Raw genomic sequence first — 15,785 nt, 5'->3', positions numbered from 1 at the left:
ACAAATTAGCAAAAAAACAACTAACCTTTTTTACAGAAATCTTTTCCGAAGATGTTCTATCATTTCCCCCCTTAAAAGAAGATACACAAGGTTAATAATCATACAAAAGCATATGTCATGTTGATGTGAAGAATATTAGAACCATTTTAACAAGAGCTTGGACTTTGGGTAGTTGAGTCCAACAGTAATGTTGTCTATTTTATTGTTGGCCACTCAGCCATGGCTCTTTGAAATGAACATTTTTAATTTGTTTAACTTGTTTTTGATTCAAGAAATCAATACATCCTTTTGAAAGTCAAAGGTTCTATTTCAGGTTAAATTAGTCCATTATAACATCAATTTGCTTTACGTTATTTCACATACCCAAAACTTAATAGAACACATCCTGCAAATAAAGCTATATTTGCACATGTTTTCCTCCCCAACACAGTGGGGTTTTTTATGGAACTCTCTGTTGCATTTTTCACAATGAATCTAGATAAATGAAAAGCATAAAGATAAGCAGTATCTATTACATGGTTGTTTCAACATAGAACATGTACACGTATTACATGTACATAAATAAATGAAACAAAGTTATTTTTAAATGAAATCAAAATGTAATTTGAACTACTTTAGTATATATGCCATTTTGTGATTAAAAGAGTTTGTGTAAATAAGGCAAACTGCATATTTACATGTATATTTATACATAAAGGATACAAAAAATGAACTAAGTATTTTTAGAAATAAATCAATTTAATATGTGTACTAATATCTCACCTCCCTTACATCTCTCCTTGTCACAAATCCACATGTAGGACAATGTTCCGTTAGGTACACTAAATTATTAAAAAGCATGTAGGAATTAGATTACAATGTTGAAGATGCCAAGAAATATTGCATATCTCTATTGAAAAAACAAACATACAAACCTTCAAACATCATTAAATTTGTGGCAATTTGGATTCTCATATTGTCCAGGTCCATTTTTGTGATGTTTGTGATGGACTGCCCACTGAAATGCCTTTCGGCAAACTGTTAATCAATTCAGAATATTAATTGTTTTTTATACCTTCATAATTAATTATTAAGTATACCTTTCAACTGATTTAGGATCTGAAATTTGCTCAATTAAATCCAAAATTACTTTTTAGAATTCGAGAAAAATAGACATACCAAAAGGCAATAGACTCCACAATTGAAAGAATCAGTTTGCTTTGAATGCTCTTTTGTTTCCACTTTCCACTGCATGGTGTCTGGCTCATTGAAAGCAATCATTCTTGCACCCATGTATGAACTGAAATATATATAGATATATTTATATGTGTAACTTTATCTTATCAAGATAAATTGTTTAAAGCTAATCTTAAAAAGTTACTGTGTTTAACATACATTACATTTTAACCTTTTTTAATTCACTGAATATTTTCTCCTTTACTTATGAAATTCCATTATTGTTACTAATCCCTTCATATACTAGTTAAAAGGTTTCTTAAACAATCTGTTTGAAATGGCTCTTCCATCATGTACCATATGAACCAAAAATACAATATTATTCACTTTTGTCAAATTTATATAAATATAAACAATAAAATGTGTTTCTTTTAAATTTTTTGACAACATAGAAAAATTGGTTGCAATCATTGCAAAAGACACCCATACATAACAATTTGTTGATTTTGTTTATAAGTATTTTTATGCATTGTTATTCCTGGATTAACAAACACAGATGCACTTTGTTGATTCCAACAACTAAAAAGTAGTTTCTAGAATAAGGTAAGCATACAAATATTGATATCTTTGCATTCTGAGATTAACATACCACCAGTTTCTTTGAACTTCCCTTATTTGGATCCTCCTCTCAGTCAAGGGATTGTAGAAATAAATCAAACCCTTCTTTGGTTCAACTATCTATGAACAAGGAGGAAAACACACAATATTACATCAAAATGCACGTTTAACTCACAATGATCCCCAGATGAAGGGTGCACGAGAAGAAAAAAAAAAGAAACAAATAAATAAGCAAGCAAACGAAAAACATTACATACCACCAATGTCCAATGTTGATGTTTAATAACAGCTCCCACAATGGTTTCGCATTCAAATACTTTTAACTAAAATTAAAAGAAGAAGAACTAAAAAAATTAAGAATTTGTAGGCTGGATAATATCAGGAAAATATTAAAGTTGTTAATTTATAGGATTATTTATAAATTTAGACAGCAATATTTAGAAATTTCAAATTTGAAGAGGTTCGTGTTTAAAGCACTCTTAACATATAATGATGTACATTGTTTATAGATTTCTTGTGATAGATCTGCACCTGTTTCATGTACATGTACTTACTAGTTTAAAACACTATATGGCAAATATAATTTTAAATCTACAGATACATCTAATTGATAATGAATAATGAAATATTTAGTAAAGCTACCTTCTTTCTACATTTTTCCACTGAATAAGTGCCACTCATAATACCAGTCATTGTTTGTGATGGGTACATAGTTATATGGTTACCCTTTTCAATTTCAGCTTGAACTATAAATGCAATATATGCATCAATAACCTGTAAAGATAAATAATGCAATGAATTCTTTGAAGTCCATACAACAAACCTAACTTAATATACAATAGCAATTGTTTTATTTTCAGTCTGTAGCTCCCGGTCTGAAAAAATTAGAATGAACAACCTGGGAGCTACAGAGCCTCCCATAGTCCAAAATTGAGGAGCCATTATTCATATTCAAAATATACATACCAAGTGTCCATAGAAGCAGTAATGCAAACCGAAAAGTGTGTTATTCCTCCAGGCAAGGACACAGTTTTTTGGCATCATTAATGATTGCTTCAATAATAGCATCATAATCACTGTTATCAATGTCTTCAGATGGGAAAAGCTGCTCTAATAAAGCGAGACCCGTACGAGCAACTTTATCTGTGGAAATACTGCTTGATAACCTGGCATTATCAATCAATTTATCAACCTCATTTTGTGACATCTTTTTCACCATCTCTACAATGTATCATACACCCTTTTTAATTTTGCATTCTCAAAATTTAATATAAAAAATGAATTTTTAAATTTCAAAAATTTAAATCTTCTTTACCAAAAGAACCTTTAGTGAGTCTGGTTGACTTATCCTCCGAATGAATTTAAAATTTTTTCTTCTATTCATATAGGTAAAAAGTATCCTACTTATTTTTAGCTTTACAAGTTTTAGCAGTTTATTGATGAACATTATCAGAAAAAGAAACGAAAAGTAAGGCACCTGCAATATCTTCCTGTATTGTATTGGGAACTGCTTCATGTCCCTCTATGATGACTCTTTCACTACATATTGGTTCTGTCTTTTGTAACTTCAGTGGAAGCCTTTTCTTTCCTCTTTTTGACTTCTTTTTTCTTTCTTTCATATTCTCTTTCATATTCTCTTCAATTTTGATTTTTTTACTTTCCACGTCTTTTTGTGTTGCTGGTCGTTTTACAGCGTTCTTTTTCTTTATATGTTCAGCTTCTGTACAGAGTCCACCGTCTCTGTACAGACTACTGTTAAAGACACTCAAAGCTTCCTTAAGGTTGGAATCCAGTACTATAAAAGCATCTTCACTCTGGCAGAGATAAGTGGCATTCTGCAAAAGTAAAAGTTTTTCTCTACATTGGACTGCCAATGCTTTTACAGACTTTGGACCTCTCTTAGCTGAAGGAAGGTCAATGAGTTGTGAGGCATCATCTCCATCGGAATCACCAAAGTGTGTTGCGCCATCAAAGCTCTCATTTTCCACTTCCTCTTCCTCAAGTGCCTCGGATGGAATAGGTACCGGAATGCCAATCACATGGGAGTCAATGTTAAAATATGGGGTGAGAGGTACTCAGGTGGTAAATCTTCCCATGAAAATTCTGTGTGCTGTATGACAGCAAAGACGTGCTTGCAGGGGAGTAATGTCCACATCCATGCATGGCAACCACAGCTTGGCATCCCATTTCCATTGTCCATTGTGACCTGGTAACCTGTTCTTTGTCCAGGGTCAGATTGACTTTTCACCTTTCATAATTAAATTGTTTTTATATTAAACTGGAAAGTACAATTTTCCTTCTTCAATATTTATGTTAAAACCTGATATTTTAAAGTTTTGCACGGAACTGAACACATGAGGGTTATACATGGTAAGAAATCTTTCATTTACATATGTATATATATATTCCACAAATACAAACGTGCTATACCTGGAAAATCTATAAATTTATATTACCTCTAAATTAGCAATAAATTCTATTTTGCTAGCAAAATTGCTTTAACCACACATGGTTTATAATTTCTGCTACTAATTTCAGTAATTAACAACATGCTTGAATGTCTACATATAGTTTACACTGCAATGCACATTTCTGTAAATATGGGTTTACTGGAGTTACCTTGTATGTTCTGTTGCCCAGAGATAAAACTTCATTTGCACTGATGGTGTCTGCTAATTCCATTTTTGACATGCAGTGCTTTATGAAGCTTTGAGGTCTGTTCTTCAAAAACTCTGGTACATCTGTTACGTAGGATCGTCCGAACTTATCTGTAGCTGTGGCATTATCCCTTATATACCTAAATAAAATATATTCACAACACATTTTTATAAAAGAATAAGACATTTCAATTAAGTTAGCATTGTGTAACAATTTGAGCTATAAGTGCAAACATCTGAAAGAATTCCTTTCTTTACACAAATCAACATGGCTTAAGCAGTTTATAAAAATGAAATAAAAAAATTAACCAAGAAGTGTTTTCTTATTATTAAGCATTTAGCATTATATCATTAAGAAAATTATGAACAATAATATATAATATTATTAGCATTATATCATTAAGAAAATTAGAAGATTGTAAAATTACTATTAGCAACATCTAAAAAAAAACTATCACAAAACCAAGCTATCAGACAATACTGTTACAGTCGGTTCAAGCATATCTTTTACAACAGACACCAAAGCATAGCATAGCATTGAAATCTCATAGCATAGCATTGAAATCTCATAGCATTGCATTAGAATCTCATACCATAGCATACAACCTCATAGAATCGCATTCGTCATATCATACCATAGCATAACATACAACATTCTTATAACTCGATTTTAAATGTTTTTATTTGAAAAAAATAAATGTTTACATAATAGATTTGTGGTAAACTTTGGCTTCTTATTATTTTACTTCGAAATGTGTGGAACTCTTCTGTGTATGGAGGCGATTTTGTTCAAATCCCATAGCATACCATAGCATAGCATAGCATACCATATCATTAAGCCCTAATTTCTCATGGCATAGCATACAAATCTCATAGCATATAGCATACAAATCTCATAGCATATCATTAAAATCACATACCATAGCATAGCATAAAGGACTATCTGCGGTATGGTCAAATATCTGCCCCCGATTTCAACCAATTTTTAAATAGTATCGTATAAAAATAAAATCTTCACAAATCATTGTATAGAGGATGCCTATAACTTTAATAATGATTTTAGTCATCATTCCTCATTCGCTGTGTATCTATGACGTCAGCTAAATGGCCCAAATCCCGCAAATTTGCAGAAAAATGAAAATATTCTCATTTTTGCTATATAGTTTGCATTCGGAAGTATAGAGCGCAGGTCTGCTCACGTGCAATTTTCACATATGTTTTTCTTCAGATAGTTATACACATTATACTAAAATTAGGTACTTGAGCAAGCATGCGCTCGATGTTTCCCAGTCGAAAAACCATCGGAAAACGCCCATATTTCGCTACAAAACATCAATTTATCAAAATATTGCTATCTTCATGACGTCATTTCTACATTATGACGTCACTGTGGTGATAACCTTTTACACCTTTATTTCCAATATGATTTAACTATATCTTTCACCTTATTTTTAAAGCTCTTTATAAAACTTTGATTTTGGGGGCAAAAAATGCACAAAACCGCACATAGTCCTTTGTAAAAGATATGCATGAAATGACTGTACCTGGTATTTCTAACTGGTATTTCATGTGTATTTCATGTGTACAATAAAAGTCACATTGCAAGACATATATTTCAATTACAAGTTTATGAACATGAGGCAGTGAGGAACGTATTTGACATTTCATGCTTAATAATATGAAGAAAAGGGGATATAAAGTGACTATTTGTGTACAGATTTGATGTCACATGTACATATTGTTACAAAACTAAGAAATCATCATCAGAGGGCACCTGCTCCAAAAACTTTAACCAGCTCTTAAAACCTTAACCTCCTCCAGCATTCAAAACCTATGGCTAAGATTCAGCATTCAAGTCTGTCTGGCACATCAGTATTATAAGTATTATCCATGCAAGTTTGGTGAAGTTAGGACCAGTAGTAACTTAGATATATTCATCAGAGGGCACCTGCACCAAAAACTTTAACCGGCTCCAAAAACCTTAACCTCTTCCAGCATCCAAAATTCAGGATTCAGATTCAGCATCCAAGTCTTTTAAATTCATAAGTAGGTCTAGATGCATCATCCATGCAAGTTTGGTGAAGATAGGAAAAGTAATAACTTAGATACAGTACCAACAACAAAAATTAAATCAGGTACGGAAGCCAATGCCGACGGTGTGGCATATGCTCCCCCTGACTTCGTCTTGGTGAGCTAATTATGTTGTTCAAATGACAGAAACAAAACTGAACATATTAAAATTCAGACAAACAAAGACACATGCAACTTGTAAAAGGAAGTTATTGGTGTACTTAATATGTAAATGACTGCAGTGATATTTAAAGCGAATAAAGGTTTTAAGCACTATAGCTATGAATTTTGACATAAAATTTCATACATATAGCAATAAATATCAACCTTAATGTACTTTTATGGAATACTTACTTGTGTCTCCCTTTTTTTCTCAACTGTCTGAATAATCATCAACTCATCAAAAAAACTTGCATGCAAAATTTAAGTAACCATTCCTGAAAACAAATATTTAAATTTCTCTGATTTACATGTACATGTATTTCATTTAATTTTGTTTGTAACTTGGCTTCTGATTCAAAACATTAAACATAGCATGCAAAAGTTAAACATTAACTAATAAATCTACAATGGACAAAACATTGGGTGAACAAAACTAGGTTTGTGTGAAGACTATTATTGGTATTCATAAAATTGTATAATATAAAATGAGTTGGAACAGTTTACATGTTTTTGTATACTGCTTCGCTGTTAATAAAGGATAAACTGCCCTAACCCATTTTATAGTTGTATAAATTAAGTAGCTAGCTATCGGATTCAGTCCTTAATTAAGTTTAAATGAAACAAACAAATTCATGTGCATGCATTTAACAAATTCAAAAAACAAAAAAATGTTCAATTAATATTTAAACTAAGACCTACTTGAGCATCATTGCTGGTAAATACTGATGTACCAGGCTTGATATCATTCCTGATACATTGTTGTTTTTTCGCTGCTCTAAAAACTGATATTTGAATACTTTGTTCTGTCTCTCCAGACCATTATTTGTATTCACCAAGAGCCCTGATCCATATCTTTCTGACCAGACCCAGCGCTATATATGCAAAAGACAACCCAGTGGTCAATATTGCACAATATATAGTAAAAATCAACAGAATTAACTCTTTACCACGAATTTTGAAACATAAACAGATCGGGGAAACTATTTTCTGTGACATCGGAATAAATTTACATACTAAATGAAGCACAGATGTAATCCACAAACTGACCAATCAGCTGAGTGACATTCCTGGGCTGAAATGCATCATAGGTTACTACAAAAAATACTACGTTTAAAAAATGCTACTTTTTCTAATTGCTTTTGGAAAAGCATATTTAATTTTTTCGATCATTTTGTACACTTAAAACAATATTTACATCATCATCTACTATTTCCATGTTCACATTTACAAACACTCATTTTATAATGGTAAAAAAAGTCTATTTGTTGAAAAAAGCCTTAATAACTGCCAGCGCTTATTTTTAATGAAGACAGATTTCACATGATTTCATGGTCCTAAGCATTCGACTAGGAGGTGTTCGTTCATTGTCAGGCATTCAAATGTGGCCATTTAAAGCCTATGTGTAAATTGTTACGAGAAGTGTGTTTGGTGCGTACTCTTGGTATTAATCCATGTATTCTAATTCTAGTCAACAAATAGCACTACAACAGCGAAAAACACAAAATCAAATACTGGAATGTAATGACTTGTGAAGACTTTATGAGAGGTATTTCAACGTACTATCTAACATGGCAAATCGGCAATGTCTGTTAATGTGAGCATAACAATCTTAATTAGTACCTAATCTTGCATTTTTTATAAAATTGAATGTTTTATAAATTGACGTTCCCACAGTCATTTGAAATCAAGTCGTAAATTAGTCTTAACCACGTGTTTATTGTAAAATCATTGTTTTTAATTCACTGATTGGACAGTTGCATGTTCGTGGTACATGTACGCATCGCTCTGAGCAATGACAACAATATCCATATAAGGTACCGGTAGTTTCCCCGACCTGATAAAACTAATATAAGTAGTGAACATTTATTTTATAATTAAAATATTTCAGGAAACACCTTTTTTTCTGTCATCCATGTTTTTGTAAACCAGTTTCTAAGACGACTGTTTCTGGCCCAGATATCTGAATTTTGCAATTTTGTGATGGCTTCTGTGTACTCTTTTTCTGAGGATGCATGAGCACATCTCCTCAACATTCCCAGCACCTGGTCTTTGCAGTCAGTAAGACCATTGTCAGTCTTACTGACCCATCTGGTCCAACTTTGTTCTCTGTGAAAATCACAGATAAAAACAAAGCTTTCTAGAAGAAGAAAAAACAACAAAATATTGGAATATCAGTTAGAAGGATTAACATTATGTACATCAATTACTTAAAATAATTTTCTGTCAAATTTCCCCACTGTTAGAAGTTTTACCATAGTAAAAAAGTAATCAAAACATTATCATAACCTCTAAATAACTTAAAATTATGTTATAAAATAACTGAAAGATAAAAAATAATCATTTTACCCGGGAAAACTTCCTCAATTGCAACAATTTCCCTTTCGCAAAAATCTGTCATAAAAAACTTTGGTTCCCATGACCATTCAGCGGGCCTGTCTTGCGCATTATGAAGCCAACCTTTAATGGTTCGTAGACCTTGCATGATGGATTTTTTGGTCTCATGCTGCAGTATAAATTCCGCAACTACGCTATACCCTACATTGGTCTTCACAGCAAGAAAGAGGGGCTATGCGTATTTCGTAGTTCGGTACGTTGCGTCAAGCAAACAAAGGGAATTTCCATACCTGTAATAAATTACATTCTGAAATAGGGATAAAAAAAAGGAGAAAGAAAAAAGAACACTTGATACAAATCGAATCAAATCACTTCTCTTTTATAAATTTACAATATTAAAGCTAATCAGTATTTTAAATAAATTGAAATTTTGCATGTATACTTCTTCTAAATATCTGAACAAAATGTGAATCATAAATCAAAAAATTCTTCAATTCTAAAATAAAATCAAACCTGTACAAGAGATGACGTTGAAATTCACTTTGGTGACAGAAGAAAAATTCTGTTGTCTCAGCTGCCTGTATTTGCGGATATACCTCATCATCATCATCCTGCTCCACACAGTCTATATCCTTCAAAATTTCATTGTCGCTCGGTGGAGAGTTAGAGGCAGGCATAAAGACGAAATTGTCCCTTGGATAATTCTCTTGCCATTCTGCTACCTTATGTAGAAGGTTTTCTTGATCTATCCTTGAATATCTACATTAAAAAATAACATTTAAAGTTATCATTTTAGTTGCCTAGTGTATTCTCAAATATTTCTCATCATACAAACTAGTTACCAGGTAGTTATATACTTTGACAGAGTAGAATTAGATAAAATCATATTTTTGAACAAGTCATTGTACCTTAACCGCAACTGGGCAAGATATATATGTGTCCTAATTGTTTCATCTGTTGGATAGTAGGCAGCATCAGACAATGCAGGACGCTTCATGTCTTTAAATAGCAGGGTATCAACATACACATGCAGATGTCTACGCATCTCTGAGACACTTGTAACCCCGTGTCCAACAAGTTCCCCTAGTTTATCCCGTACTTCCTTGGATAAAGGATTCATGAAGCCGGCAAGCTGAAAATTGTAACAAATTTGATACATAACAATTATATTAATTTACATATCAGAATTAAAATCAATTGTAACAAAAACTTTTTTCATTGTCAATACTATACAATTATTGCTGTTTTTGCGGTTAATATGATGATTTAGCTACCTAGAAGTACAATATTGACCATGCCTTCGGCTAGCTCAGTTAATATATTGTACTTCTTGGCTAATTGGTGAATATTGTACTTCTCAGGTAGCTAAATCATCATATTGACCGAAAAACAGCAATAATTGTTTAATTATGTGATTCAGTGACAAATAGACTAGACATATCAAACTGGGTGTTATCAAGACATTTTTTTTTTAGAAAGTTGAATATTAGACAATCAGAGATCAAGGAATTAACCAATCATATAACAATAAAAATTAAATGACTGCGTATGTAAATATATTTTAAGGGAGAACTTAATTATGATAATGTTGACTGTGTCTCTACATATATGGAAACTTTGATAGAGACTTTCCTTTACTAAATTATATAACAATATCTGATATTAACTTGTCCAGTAAGATGTGTTGACCCATGATCCTCCCTCTTTGGAAGCAAAATATAAATCCGCCTCTGTTTATTGACATTATCAGGTACATCAGAAAGGTCATCCCTCAGATGTTCACTTGCATTTCTTTTTATTTTTTCCGTGTTTTCTTCACCTACAGAAAAATTACCAAATAATATAATTAATCAGCTTAAATATATCAATTGAATTCATCCATTACAGTATTTTTAAAATGATTTTAATTGTTTAAAAAAACTAAATGAAACTAATAACAAGATTTTACCTGATAATCAGGGAAGAGGACAACATCCTTCATTACAATCTTGGCCTGGCAACCCTTCTTTTTAGAAGCTTGAAGTAATTGTTTTCGTTTTCTTGGGACTGGATGATCACCCTGATTTATGCATTTATACATTAGGGACAAACATTTCAAAATTAATTTTAAACAAGCGACCCACAGGCCTTAATGGTCACCTTAGTTACAGGCTGCAAGAAAAAAGGTGTGCTTGTATCACATTATAGTGCATAAGACAGACCACAAGAGCTGACTCGAGTAAAGCTATAGCACTCTCCGAGCAGATGGCAGACCTCAAGCAGACCTGGGGTAAACTTTTTGGGTCTGCTTTAGAGTAAGGTTGTGTCTGGTTGGTACTGTAAGCATGGAGACCTCATATAGATATTGTAAATTGTTATATGTTGTTGTATAGTGACATTTATGTGACCTTTCATATTGGGATCTGGCAGACTGACCTTGGAATCTGCTAGACTGACCTATGTTCTAAAATATATTATAGGTGTAAGGGACCTCATATAGAAGTTGTAAATTGTCATATGTTGTTATATAGTGACATACATGTGACCTTTTGTAATGGGATCTGACAGACTGACCTTGGAATCTGCTAGACTGACCTATGTTCTAATATATATTATAGGTGTTACCGTGTAAGAGAACTCATATAGAAGTTGTAAATTGTCATATGTAGTTGTATAGTGACATGTATGTGACCTTTTGTAATGGGATCTGGCAGACTGACCTTGGAATCTGCAAGACTGACCAATGTTCTAATATTTATTATAGGTGTTACTGTGTAAGAGAACTCATATAGAAGTTGTAAATTGTTATATGTAGTTGTATAGTGACATACATGTGACCTTTTGTAATGGGATCTGACAGACTGACCTTGGAATCTGCTAGACTGATCTATGTTCTAATATATATTATAGGTGTAAGAGAACTCATATAGAAGTTGTAAATTGTTATATGTAGTTGTATAGTGACATGTATGTGACCTTTTGTAATGGGATCTGGCAGACTGACCTTGGAATCTGCTAGACTGACCTTTGTTGTTACAAATCATTTAGTGTAGTGTAGCATCTATTTTAAATATTAAAATAGCTATATACATGTACATTTACCTTAAGGCAAGAGTCCCTCCCTTCTTTGAGCTCATTCTTTTTAGGGTCTTCCGTTTCCGACGGAAGACCCTCTTGTTATTCTATTGTTTCTTTTCCTTATTATTATTTTATTTTTTATTTTTTTTCTGACTTTTTTCGAACGCTATTTCTCGTGAACTACTTGACCGATTTGCATGAAATTTTCAGGACGTATTGAGCATCTAAAGTACTTAATATTATAAAATTTCTAGCTGATGACGTCACTTCCGGTTTGAGATTTTGAGGATTTAGTGAATTTTTAAGGACCATTTTGTCCACGTAACTTCTCAAAAACTAATTGCGATAGAAACGCGAAACTTTCAGGGATAGTAGATGAATGTCTGTAGATGATCCTATTTATTTGATTTTTTGAAAAATGCGTAAGGCGGCGAAACTCGCCTTAGCTAAAAAATTGGCACCAATTTTTTTCACGAATTTTTCGCACATTTTCAGCCCTAGCTTTTAATGTGTAAATATTTTGTTAAGACATGTAAAGCAAAAGTTGTTTAAATTAACTAGGACTTTCGTTTGATTTCAAGAAAAAGGGGCTAGCCCCTCAAATTAGGGGCCAAGAGGGCTCTTAAGTATTTTTGCAATAACTATTTACTGAAAAATAATTTGTTATAAATTATAGAAGCAAATATGTTCATTGTACAGCTGTTAATGTATACAAAAGTATACCTAAGTCATATGTTACGTAATTAGGGGTTTCAAGGGGCTAGAAGTCCAAAACTTTGATCTTTAATATCTAGAAAAGGAGAAATATTTTGATAAAAATTATAGAACAAGAACTGCTTAGAATAATGTTCTTAACAATATGCTACCTAAATGATCTGTGTTGGTGGCCCCAGTAAGGATTTTAAGGGTCGGCCCCTAAAACACATTTGTTCAGATATCTTTGGAGCGGTCAACAATTTCTGAACACTTGATGAACAAAATGTGTTTTTATTTACAAGACCTTTCTTTTTTATATCAAGAAATAAGGGCTGACCTCTTAAAAAAGGGGCCAAGAGGGCTCTAAAGTCTTTTAAAAATAACTCTTAACTGAAAAATAATTTGTTATCAATTATGGAAGCAAAAATGTTCATTGTACAGTTGTTTATCTATACGGTACCATATGTAAATCATATGTTACGTAATTAGGGGTTTCAAGGGGCCAGATTTCCAAAAATTTGATAATTAATATCTTAAAAAGGAGAAATATTTTGAAAAGCATTGTAGAAGAAAAGTTGCTCAAAATAATGTTCTTAACGATATGGGATCTAAAAAAGTTTTGCTGGAGGCCCTGGTAAGGAGTTTAAGGGTCGGCCCCTAAAACACAGTTGTTCGGATATCTCTAGAACAGTTAATAATTCGTGAGTACTTGTTGAACAAAATATGTTTATATTTACAAGACCTTTCATTTGATATCAAGAAAAAGGGGCCAGCCCCTCAAATAAGGGGTCAAAAGTGCTACAAAGTCTTTTCATAATAACTTATTTTTAGCGACAGTCTGATATTAATCATAAAGCAGAAAATAAGAGCTTATTATTTATAATTTAAAACTTAAACCAGGTCTAAAATCAGACGATATATAAAAGAGATATAGGTGGTTTAAAAACTGATTTTTTCCGGAAGTTTTGATTCCACTTTATGGTTAAGAAAACAGTTTTCTGTTAAGAGTTAAATTAACTCGTATTAAAAATTATTCGATAATTGTTGAATCGTACTTTTACATATTCGGATTTGTATTTGCTAAGTCGTGCTTGAAATCGATAAGGTTTGTTAATTCGTGCTTATAATCATTTGGATTTTGTTAACTCATACCAAGAATAATTCGATTGTTTTTCTTTTTGTCGTAATTACTAATGTTTATTGGTTTAAGAACTCTGCTTCATACAGGAACTTCTAGCTTTAATTTCAACATTATCGGAAGACCCACTCGTTGCTTTGCAACGAGCTTTGCTCTAGTTCTTTTTGTGTTTGTCTTTTCCGAATATGCAGTGTCTTTCACACCTAGCCAAAATGATGAAGGGTGTTCCGTCATAAGGAACAATACAAGGATCTCCAACATCATTAAATCGTACTCGAGACTTCTCATTAACAACTGCAAAGAACAATATGTCAGTTTTCCCATAGATCGTATTTATGAAGTACAACTGAATCATAGGGTATTGCTTGTTCATATGCAAAATATATTGTTTTTAAAAAATGATATTTTACATCAATTAATAATTGATGTAAGATAATATTTAAAACAATCAATACAGGGGGTTTCCTAATGTTTTTAAACTGGGTCAAGGGTCCATATAATGGGAAAATTGATGTTCAAACTGTTGATATTGGGGAAAATAATAAATTTTCCAAAAGTACTATTACTTTCATTATTAAGTATGTAATGATTTATTATTTAAATGTCGCATCCCTGAATTACAAAAAAATATGAAATTGCATATAAAATATTGGCCTCAGAGACTTATGAGACACTGTGGATGTATACATGTGATGTACATCATATCTTTTCCACATTTAAAACCCATTACATGTAGTATGAAAATAAGGGGGGGGGGATAAGTAGTAAGTTGTATATTAAGTAACAATGATGTGTGGTATTAAGTTAAGTACTGTAATTCTGGTAATTAAATACCGCAATCAAATAAGTCAGATAATCTTTTGATGCAGGATTTGCATGCTGTGTCCTACCTAATTGATAGGTGGATACGGAGGGGTATTTCAATGATCATCACAATATACAAGTATATATACATATTACTAGGTTATACATATAATTTACACTACTGTAGATGGGGTCTAAATTAGTTAATACTATAATATATTTTTCATTGACCATAATATTCCTTCAATAACTCAAAACTCAATAGATAATGAAAAATGCTATTTATAATATGAGCATACACATTGATACAAGAGTACGTATAGGTAACATTACCGATTTCTGGCCTTCCAAAGTTAGCATCCTTCTTCCCCGAAACAAATGTTATGGATGAGTCAACTTCGTATGCTTTTCTGATTTTTTCTGCATCCTCAAAAGTACCCACCCACCCACACAATCCGTCCTCTGTCACCGGTGTCCATAACGTTTTCCACATGATCGCACCATGTGCAATGTCACCCGCGCTGGCCTATTTTTACTTTCTCGTCAATGATCGGTATTTTCCGTAACCTTATGAATATTAATCAGTTATGACGCGGTCGGTCTACCGGATTACTTCTAACGTCTACCACATTTGACAAACGTTTACCTGGATAGAAACCACGTGATTGTTAGAAATAATTTATTCCATGCATGAGTTCAAACATGGGTCACGCAGGTAATAGCTTTCGCTTGCTATAGGAAAAACCTTGAAATTTTCATACGTTTTTCATTTTTTAGGTACCAGCCTAACCGAGTACAAACTTCTTACTTTCACAGGAGTTTACTAGATGTATAATGCGTATTTTGTCTTTTCCACAAGTTTGTACTCGGTTAGGCTGACAGTAAACAAAGGCTTTAAAATGAATGTCTGTCCTCGATTTACTATACAAAACCACGAAAGGCTGCTGACCCCTACTATGTTTTAAAACTTTGTGCTTTTTATAAACAATAATTTCAGCGCTAAAACTTGTTAATTCTTATGGAATAGATATCAATAGATAATGTTAGGGGAAAAAATATGCTTAATTTTCACTTTTCACCGGGGCCCATAAGTG

The 15,785-nt window shown here is 32.5% G+C and overlaps 1 long non-coding RNA gene and 1 pseudogene across 1 annotated transcript; both read right to left on the bottom strand.

The window, feature by feature from the left end:
• Positions 1-393: 393 nt before the first annotated feature.
• LOC128171943 (uncharacterized) lies at positions 394-1,280 on the bottom strand. Its single transcript, XR_008242171.1, has 3 exons — positions 1,159-1,280; positions 763-821; positions 394-474 (listed from the first exon to the last, which is right to left on the bottom strand). It is a non-coding gene; the product is annotated as an uncharacterized LOC128171943 (long non-coding RNA).
• Positions 1,281-2,445: 1,165 nt separating this feature from the next.
• Positions 2,446-15,721, bottom strand: LOC128172076 (uncharacterized; annotated as a pseudogene).
• Between the last annotated feature and the right edge of the window lie 64 nt (positions 15,722-15,785).

This window comes from Crassostrea angulata, chromosome 2 (assembly GCF_025612915.1).
Source record: "Crassostrea angulata isolate pt1a10 chromosome 2, ASM2561291v2, whole genome shotgun sequence".
Lineage (NCBI taxonomy): Eukaryota > Metazoa > Mollusca > Bivalvia > Ostreida > Ostreidae > Magallana > Magallana angulata.
The sequence above is the reverse complement of the archived record's forward strand: the minus strand, read 5'-3'. Positions and strand labels throughout refer to the sequence as shown.